We start from the raw sequence: 8414 nt of genomic DNA, 5'->3' as shown, positions 1-8414 counted from the left end.
ACCTTCAACATTCCTATCAAGCTGTCACAATGGGTAGGGAACCTTCAACATTCCTATCAAGCTGTCACAATGGGTAGGACACCGTCAACATTCCTATCAAGCTGTCACAATGGGTAGGACACCGTCAGCATTCCTATCAAGCTGTCACAATGGGTAGGAACCGTCAACATCCCTATCAAGCTGTCACAATGGGTACGGAACATTCAACATCCCTATCAAGTCACAATGGGTAGATTGTTTGTTTGAGTTCAATGGTCCTTGTCCTACACATATCTCCAACTCTGAATGTATGAATCGTCCCAGAATGACTTGAACGGATGTCTAGACAGTAGCCTACTAAAACAATGTATTTGGATTGCAAAAATGAAATGTACACTATTGTTGTTGTTTAACAGTATCCAAACTCAGAAGTATGATGTTGGAAATGTCAGGTGTTACAGACTATTCTATTCTCATGCATGAGCATAGCTTATGTTTTTTAAAGACACACAACAAATAACACTTAGGRCTATCAATAAACATAACTAATATGCAAATCATGCTATTGACTTGAATATATATATATTTACCAGTCCTGCGCAGGTGCTGAATGAGGCAATGGATCCTGCGTAATTGAGAACAGTTCCGCTGTAATAGCATCCTCTCTCTTCTGTGTTGGCAGCGGACGAAACTGGCATACCGCTCCGAGATGCCTTTTGTGCTTTCTGTCTCCTCTCCACCATGAATTTCTGGGACAGAAACCGAGTGTCTCTCTTCAGGATGAGGTGCAGGTCCCTGCCAAAAGCAGGAATTCGGAGTCTCAGCCCTGTGGAAGCAGCCGTTTGTGGTCCTTGAGGTTCCCAATGGTATAGCTCTGGAGATTCGTACTCTTCCCAGTTTGAAATGGAACGAACCTCCCGAGAGCTGCTCCCGGCGCTGGCGTCAGTCTCTCGGCTAGTTGGTTTATCGGGAGCCCCGGCGCTGGCGTCAGTCTCTCGGCTATTTGGTTTATCAGGAGCCGGTGGACCTGTGTCTGGAAAAACCTCCGGGAAAATAATTTCGGACTCGGATTCCTGGAAGGGGTGTGGATCTGGAGAGTAAAAATAGGAAACGAGAGAAAGAAGACAGCAAATACCCTAGGATTAGTCGTTATAGTCTTTTTCAGAAAGGTCAACTGGAGCAAAGAAAATGTAGCCCATGGATGAGCCTGTCTGCTCCAATAAAATGACTGGGTGATGTCTCACCTGCGCATCACTATATTAGCTAACTCAGCGAATTATAACAGTGAGAAACATCGAGAATTGTTACCAATGCCTTGTGAGTACCTGATGAACTAAATCAACGTTTAAACTGCATATTGAAGGTGTTTCACATATACCTGCAATGGCAAATGCTCCAAGAAAACATAACTGATGGAGGAGACTGAAGATGCGCTTTAGATGCATATTCAGTTATTGTTCAATTAACCTTTACAGCTATAGTGTCGTTAAAAAGTTGCTCTCCACGCACATTAGTCAAATTCTGTGTTGTCTATGCGCTGCCTGATACTTTTTCCCATCTCCCGGTAAACGCGCCTCTCTCSTCTCTCACATGAACGTGTTTCCAAATGAATGAGTCCGTATCCTGCACTGTAAAAATCAAAAAGTCAGCATAGGAGAGAGAGAGAGAGAGATTTGTATAGAAGTGTATTTTGATGTATGGACAGCGCGCACTGAGCGGTAGAGAGCACASTCGAGCAGTCAATACTTCAAGCTCTAAATAGCCTACTCAACTGCACTAAGACCAGAGAAGAATATAGCCACACGTGTTGAGTTGCTACCTCAATTTATTGGGGAGGAGGTGTGCAAAAGAAAATATAACATGCAGGCTTTTTTCTACAGATTTAATTGGAGCATAATAAACTACTGTCTGTCTACTATATTGGAGTTATTTTTGCTCAAATGGAATGAAACATCTCATGTCAAAATGTTGTCACTTCGTTTTCAATTGTTTGAGTTTTCATTTAGCTTCTCACTGAACAAATGCTCGTTCTTTCCATTTAATTTCCTGGACACCTGTATATCTTTTGGATCATACAATAAAGGAAAATTGCCAAACGTCTGCTGTGTTTGATTTTTACCATAGTTAAAACATATTTTCCAATTAATGATTTCCTACGTTTTTTTCCTCATAGAATGGGTGTATTAAAAAGAGCTGTATAATTGTGTAAAAACAGTAGCCTACTGGGTTGCAGTAATTKTTTTTGTATTCATTCATCATCATCYGTTGATCCCATGCTCCTAACCCTTCACAACGTGTAAGTTTGTGTATAGGAGAACCCATTCTCAGCAATGACTCTGGGGTTTCATAGAGTTTGGGTTTTTCTCCATTATTCTCTAAATGATAGGCTTATCAAAAGTGTCAGCAAGACCACTGATATCCTTTCTATGTGATCCTACAGTATTCCCAGACTTCTATTCATGATCGATTAGGTCCATGGTAGGGCACTCACTAACACCCTGGACCAGAGCTAGCACTCACTAACACCCTGGACCAGAGCTAGCACTCACTAACACCCTGGACCAGAGCTATCACTCACTAACACCCTGGACCAGAGCTAAAACGCACTAACCACCAGTGGAACCGAGCTTAGCACCGCACTAACACCCTGGACCAGAGCTAGCACGCACTAACACCCATTTTTACACCATTAATTTTTCCAATAGGGGATTCTAGAAACACTTAAAATAAGGGCTGTGTTTTGTGTAGGCTTACCCTGGCATGACATTTTGATAACCGTGTAAATATATCTAGGACAAGGTGATGTTTATCAATATATTAGCCTGTATTTACCCTCCAATAATGAAATGCTGGATGATCTGGACCAGACTGCCAAATTGAGGCAAAGGTAAGAATCTCTGGATTAACTATCTAATGTTACCTAAATGTAGTAATGAATAAATTGGCAAAATGTCTTGTGTTGTGCAAGTTTTAAATTGACACAAAACCTGTTAGCAAAGTTGTCATTTAGACATGATGTGCAGGAGCTTGCAGGGATTTGTAGTCTTGCATGTTGTCGACTTTGATGCTAATTAGCATTTTTTAATCTGAGTGTAAATAGAGCCAAATATATTGATAAGTCACCTTGTCCAAGAGAGATTTATATGGTTATCAAAACATCACGCCAGGGTAAGCCTACACGAATCACAGCCCTTATAGGGAAAATTAATGGTGGAAAAACGATTGCAACCATTTCCCTGTTTGACCGCTAGGTTTTATGGGTATTATGACACCTCCACTGTGGGGCTCTATCGGGCTTTGTACTACCACAGTGAGATGACCTGATGCAAAATGATCTAATCCATCTTTCAACGAAGGAGGGTTTGAGTAATACTTGATAAGTCTGATTTCTCCTGTGCCAAAGCATACTGATATGATTTCATACGGAATTTGCCTTCTGGCATATCAAATCTCAAGGGGTAATGCAAAATTGATTACGATATTTTCAATATAGTCCTCCTACCACGTGGCATATTACGCAATCATTTGACACATTTCAACACAAATGAGAAGAAGAGAAAGAAGAGCACAAGTAATCAAATTGGCAGCGACATGGGTATGTAATCAATTAGGGCATACTGAGTTCAAGCTTTGCCAGTCTTGCTTGTCTTGCTGGCATGTTTGGTATTGATGGGCCAGGTTTAATGATGTCACTCACTCAGTCAGTCAATGGTTCTCGTCTGAGCAGTGACGTGTGCACTTTAAAAGGGGGCAATCTGCAGTTGCTTCGTTCATTTTTGGCCTTATAAATMAATGATATGACCCATGAGCTTAGTTAAACTGTCGTACCCCATCAGAACCACAAATATAAGCTCGTTTTATTCCAATGTTTGTAAACAAAGGACATGTAAACAAACAATATATAGCCTCAAAACATGGTTAAAATTATAATTTAGATATCATGGATGGTGAGGCCTTGCATACATAGCTCTGTCTATGAATTTGAGAGTGGTTTCTCCAGCCTCATCCCTCAGCTTTTTACAGAAACAGGGGAGAATAAATGTTTTTTTTCTTGTTTAAACTGCTGATTGCTGCTTAAAAGTGATCATTCTAAAATAATACTCATCACAGTTTTTTCTATGTACTGAAAGTGCTCCATCTTGAAAAATTGACTTCTGACATGCACACTTCTTTATGATTGTATCAACAGTGAACTAATAAACTAAATGCTAAACTATGGTTCTTCTAGGGAACTATCCCTTGTTGTCTAAATACAATGTCAAACCATAGAGTATCAACTATACTGTACTCTGGTTACAAAGAGATTGCATATACTTGCAAGTTGCAACTACGTAATGACTGTAGTTGCAATGTGACTCCATTACGGAACTCCAGGACATGACTCCATTACAGAACTCCAGGACATGACTCCATTACAGAACTCCAGGACAATGACTCCATTATGGATTCCAAAACATGATCAGGACATGCTGTCTTCACATTACAGAATCCAGGAATGACTCTTAAGAGAATCCAAGACTCAAGGAATGATCCATTTATAGGACTCCTAGAACACATGAATCCAAATGAACTGATCTATACAGAACTCAGAACTGATCCTTTACAGACTCAGGAGCAATTAGACTCCATTAAGGTACCAGAACATGACCAGGACATGATTCTTATCAGAAGAACTATACTCCATCAGAAGTCTACAGAATCATTACAGAACTCCAGGAGATCATTATTCATACAGAAAGCCTACAGGATTGACTCCATTTAACAAGATACTTCATGGACATGACTTCCATTACGAACTGCAGATTTAGACTCCATTAAGACTCCAGGAATGATTCTCATTAAGAAATCCAGGACAAATGACTGACTTCATTTAACAAGAACTTCACAGGACAATGACTCCATTACAGAACAGTCCTAGACTACTATGAATCCATTACAGAATCCAGAACATGACTCCAATTACAGGACTTCAGGAAATTACTCCATTAAGAACTCCCAGGACATGACTTCCGTTACAGGACTCCAGAACATGACTCCGTTACAGAAACTCCATTACAAGGACTCCATTAACAGACTCCAGAACAATGAACTCCGAGTTACAGGACTTCCAGGATTGACTTCATTAAGGATTCAGTAGTTAATTCCATAAAGAATTATGTTTATAATCTAGAAATTAAGTTATTCTCCGGTTATTATGCACTAGTTTTAACTAATGTAAAATTACTTTGACTCACGGATATTCTTTAACTTTACAAATATGACGTGTTTCTTGCAGTCTTGTGTTGTGTAGTCCTGTTGATGACATTCCTAGTGCAACAACGGAGCTGCAGGTCATGAATAACCCTGTGAGAGAACACCATTATATCATGTGTTATGAGCTACATGGTTTACATAATAGCATTGTTCTGAGCAAACTGTGCAGTATTCATTTACACTGTGTAATGGCTGCGGAGCAACCAAGGATTCTGAATACAGAGATGATACATTGTTGTCCAACATCTGACAGATGAAAGACATTATGTCTGAATTAAAGCGTTCGTTACAGTGCAAATCCTTCTTATTAAAACGCGTTATTTCTGTAATCCATCAAMCATTGGAGTTGTACTGGATTAATCAAGATTTACTTCCATTTTGAGAAACTGTTGTACTAACAGTCAGAGTCCTGATTCCACACCCAGTTTTAGATGCTGAGATCATCACAACTTTGAACTGTGGCTATACAAATAGCTCAGTCATCGAGGAGCAGCGGGCCAGCAAGGACTACAGTACGTTAATGCTATTTGGAAGCTATGACTATGTCCCAAATGGCGCCCTATTACCTATTTAGTGCACTACTTTTGACCAGGGTCCATAGAGCTCTGGTCAAAAGTAGTGCACTATATAGGAAATAGGGTGCCATTTGYGATMCTGTTTATGATTTCCAATGGATAGAGAGCTTATTGTGTTGTGGATTCAAGCCTGTCCTCACGATAAAGTGCAATATAACAAAGCACGGTGTCAGTCCTGTATACAATGTACGTTAATCCAAATGATGAGAATTTATTAAGAGAATGGACATTGTTTTTTTGGAAATGCGCATGTGAATATCCATCAATGGCTGGAAGCAGTTCACATTTCTTTAATATCGAGGGTGGAAAGCTTTGACTAAAATAGTCACAGAATACAATTCAATTGAATACAACAATYACATTTACAATGAATCAGAGAGAGACATCAGAGTAGTCTCCAAGGTGCTATATCGTGTATGAAATGATAAAGCAACATTTCTTCTATCAGTGAAACATGATGTGATGCAGATTGTAGCAACAMAATGTTTTTCAACGACAAAAGCTTTCTCTCTCATAGAATGGCTACAAATCGAGGGCTAGCTTGTTCATGTTTCTCGTATTCAGGCTTCAAATTGTCCTTCTCCCCTCAACCCACTGAGCCAAATCTCCTCTATTACACCGCTAATGGAGAGGAGAAAATCTTAGTAAGGTCACTGGGAGAGAAAAACAAACAGACAAATTAGAGCCCTCTTCTGATCCATTCAAGTCCCAAATGTAATATAGGGTTCGACCCCCCCCCCATTCCCTTTCGCTATTTTGATCTCCATAGTGAAAGTTGAACAAAGTTCTCCCACCTGCCTCGCCCCTAGCTCCACGTTGCGTCCCAAAGGTAGCCTAGCAGCTAGAGAGGTGAGCCATTAACCGGAGGGTWYCCCGTTTGAATCCTGGGTCCGACAGGGGGGCAGTGAGATAGCATATACAGTATATTGTGGGCAGTGAGATAGCAACCCGGAGGMTATCAAATCCTAGATGCCATTGCCTCAAATCCTAGATGCCATTGCCTCAAATCCTAGATGCCATTGCCTCAAATCCTAGATGCCATTGCCTCAATCCTAGGATGCATTGCCTGAAATCTAAGGATGCCATTGCCTCAAATCCTAGATGCCACTGCTCAATCTAGATGCCATTGGATCAAATCCTAGGGAAAATGCCACTGCTCAAACTCCTAGAATATCGGCCATTGCTCTCAAATCCTAGATGCCACTGCCTCAAGTGCATTGAGGCAATGCCCTTAACTCCCCACAACAACAGCTCCCCAGTGTGGCAGCCCTCTGTCCCTCTCCAAAAGCGGAAGTCACGTTTGGATTGGACCTTGGGTGCAATTGACCAATAAAGTGATATTCATCTTACAACGGCACCCTATTCCCTTTAGAGTACACTACGTTAGGGAATAAGAAAGTGCTGCACTATAAAGGGAATAGGATTCCATTTGCGATTCAGCCCCAGTAGAGGGCCTTAAAACACATTAGGAGTTCCTTTATCTACGCTGATCACAGACCTGGCCAAGCCACACTTGCCCCTGGCACAGAGGAGAGCTTTTCCATTAGACACTGCACTGGGACAGCTGACAGGCCTATGAGGTAGCTAATGTGATGCCTTAAACAGAGAGAAATAAATCAAATAGGCCAAGACTTTTTCCCCCAAAAAAATCTTTCTTTCTTTTTTTTTCGAAGAGGGGATGGGTGGGAGAGAACAGCAATGTAATCTAAAAAGACTTGTAGGACAAATGAGCCAAGCTTTGTCMATGATACAGTGTATTGAATAATAGCAGCCAGGTCCATAGGAGCCATGTTACATTACGTGGGAGAGACGTGGTGGTGTTGTTCTGATGATGGCTGGGAGGGAGTGAGGGATTACAGCAGACATTGGTGTATAGCTTTGAAAATGTATTTGCTAATGTGTTTTTTTTTTTTATCACCCAGAGACAACACAGACATTGTCAGGGATAGTACACTCGTAGAAAAAAAGGGTTATTTGGATGTTTTTTTATTTTTTATTTTACCAGGTAAATTGAATGAGAACATATCTCATTTACAGCAACAACCTCGGGAATAGTTACAGGGGAAGGAGAACCCTTTTTCTGTTCCAGGTAGAACCCTTTTAAGTATCTGTTGCTGCCTCGTAACTATGAATGAAGAATTGCATAAATTGAAGAAACTGAGAGATCTTCCGCCAGTCGAGGAAAATGTACCTCCGACTAAGTCTGAATAGGACCACCAAGAGAGACAGATTAGRTCTATCTAATATGCATTTTACAGTATCTCAGCCTACAGCAAATGTATATCTCTTGTGGGGCCGCAACAGTCACACTATATTTCATCAAGATAAAGACAACCCTCCTAGCTGCCCACTCTGGGAGATGACCATAGCAATTCCCTTATAAAAGATTGTAACGCTCGACACAAACGTATCCCTCGCGAATTTATTTTCATTCTTTAGCATTATTCATGTTGACATTTACAACTAGTTGTTGCTCGTTCCGCCCAAGTATTTCATATTTCTAACTACCAGGCGACCTATCAAACCAAACCACTGGGGATCGGGTTAAATGCACAGACAAGATTCAACGTTTGCATGGTTTATAACTCCTGGGAGGATTCCCAAACC

General features: G+C 40.8%; 1 pseudogene; it reads right to left on the bottom strand.

Annotated features, from left to right (window-relative positions):
- LOC112074087 (A disintegrin and metalloproteinase with thrombospondin motifs 19-like) overlaps positions 1 to 1729 on the bottom strand; it is an 80532-nt pseudogene extending 78803 nt beyond the window's left edge.
- Positions 1730 to 8414: the final 6685 nt, after the last annotated feature.

The sequence above is a fragment of the Salvelinus sp. IW2-2015 genome, unplaced genomic scaffold (genome assembly GCF_002910315.2).
Source record: "Salvelinus sp. IW2-2015 unplaced genomic scaffold, ASM291031v2 Un_scaffold2490, whole genome shotgun sequence".
NCBI lineage: Eukaryota > Metazoa > Chordata > Actinopteri > Salmoniformes > Salmonidae > Salvelinus > Salvelinus sp. IW2-2015.
The sequence above is the reverse complement of the archived record's forward strand: the minus strand, read 5'-3'. Positions and strand labels throughout refer to the sequence as shown.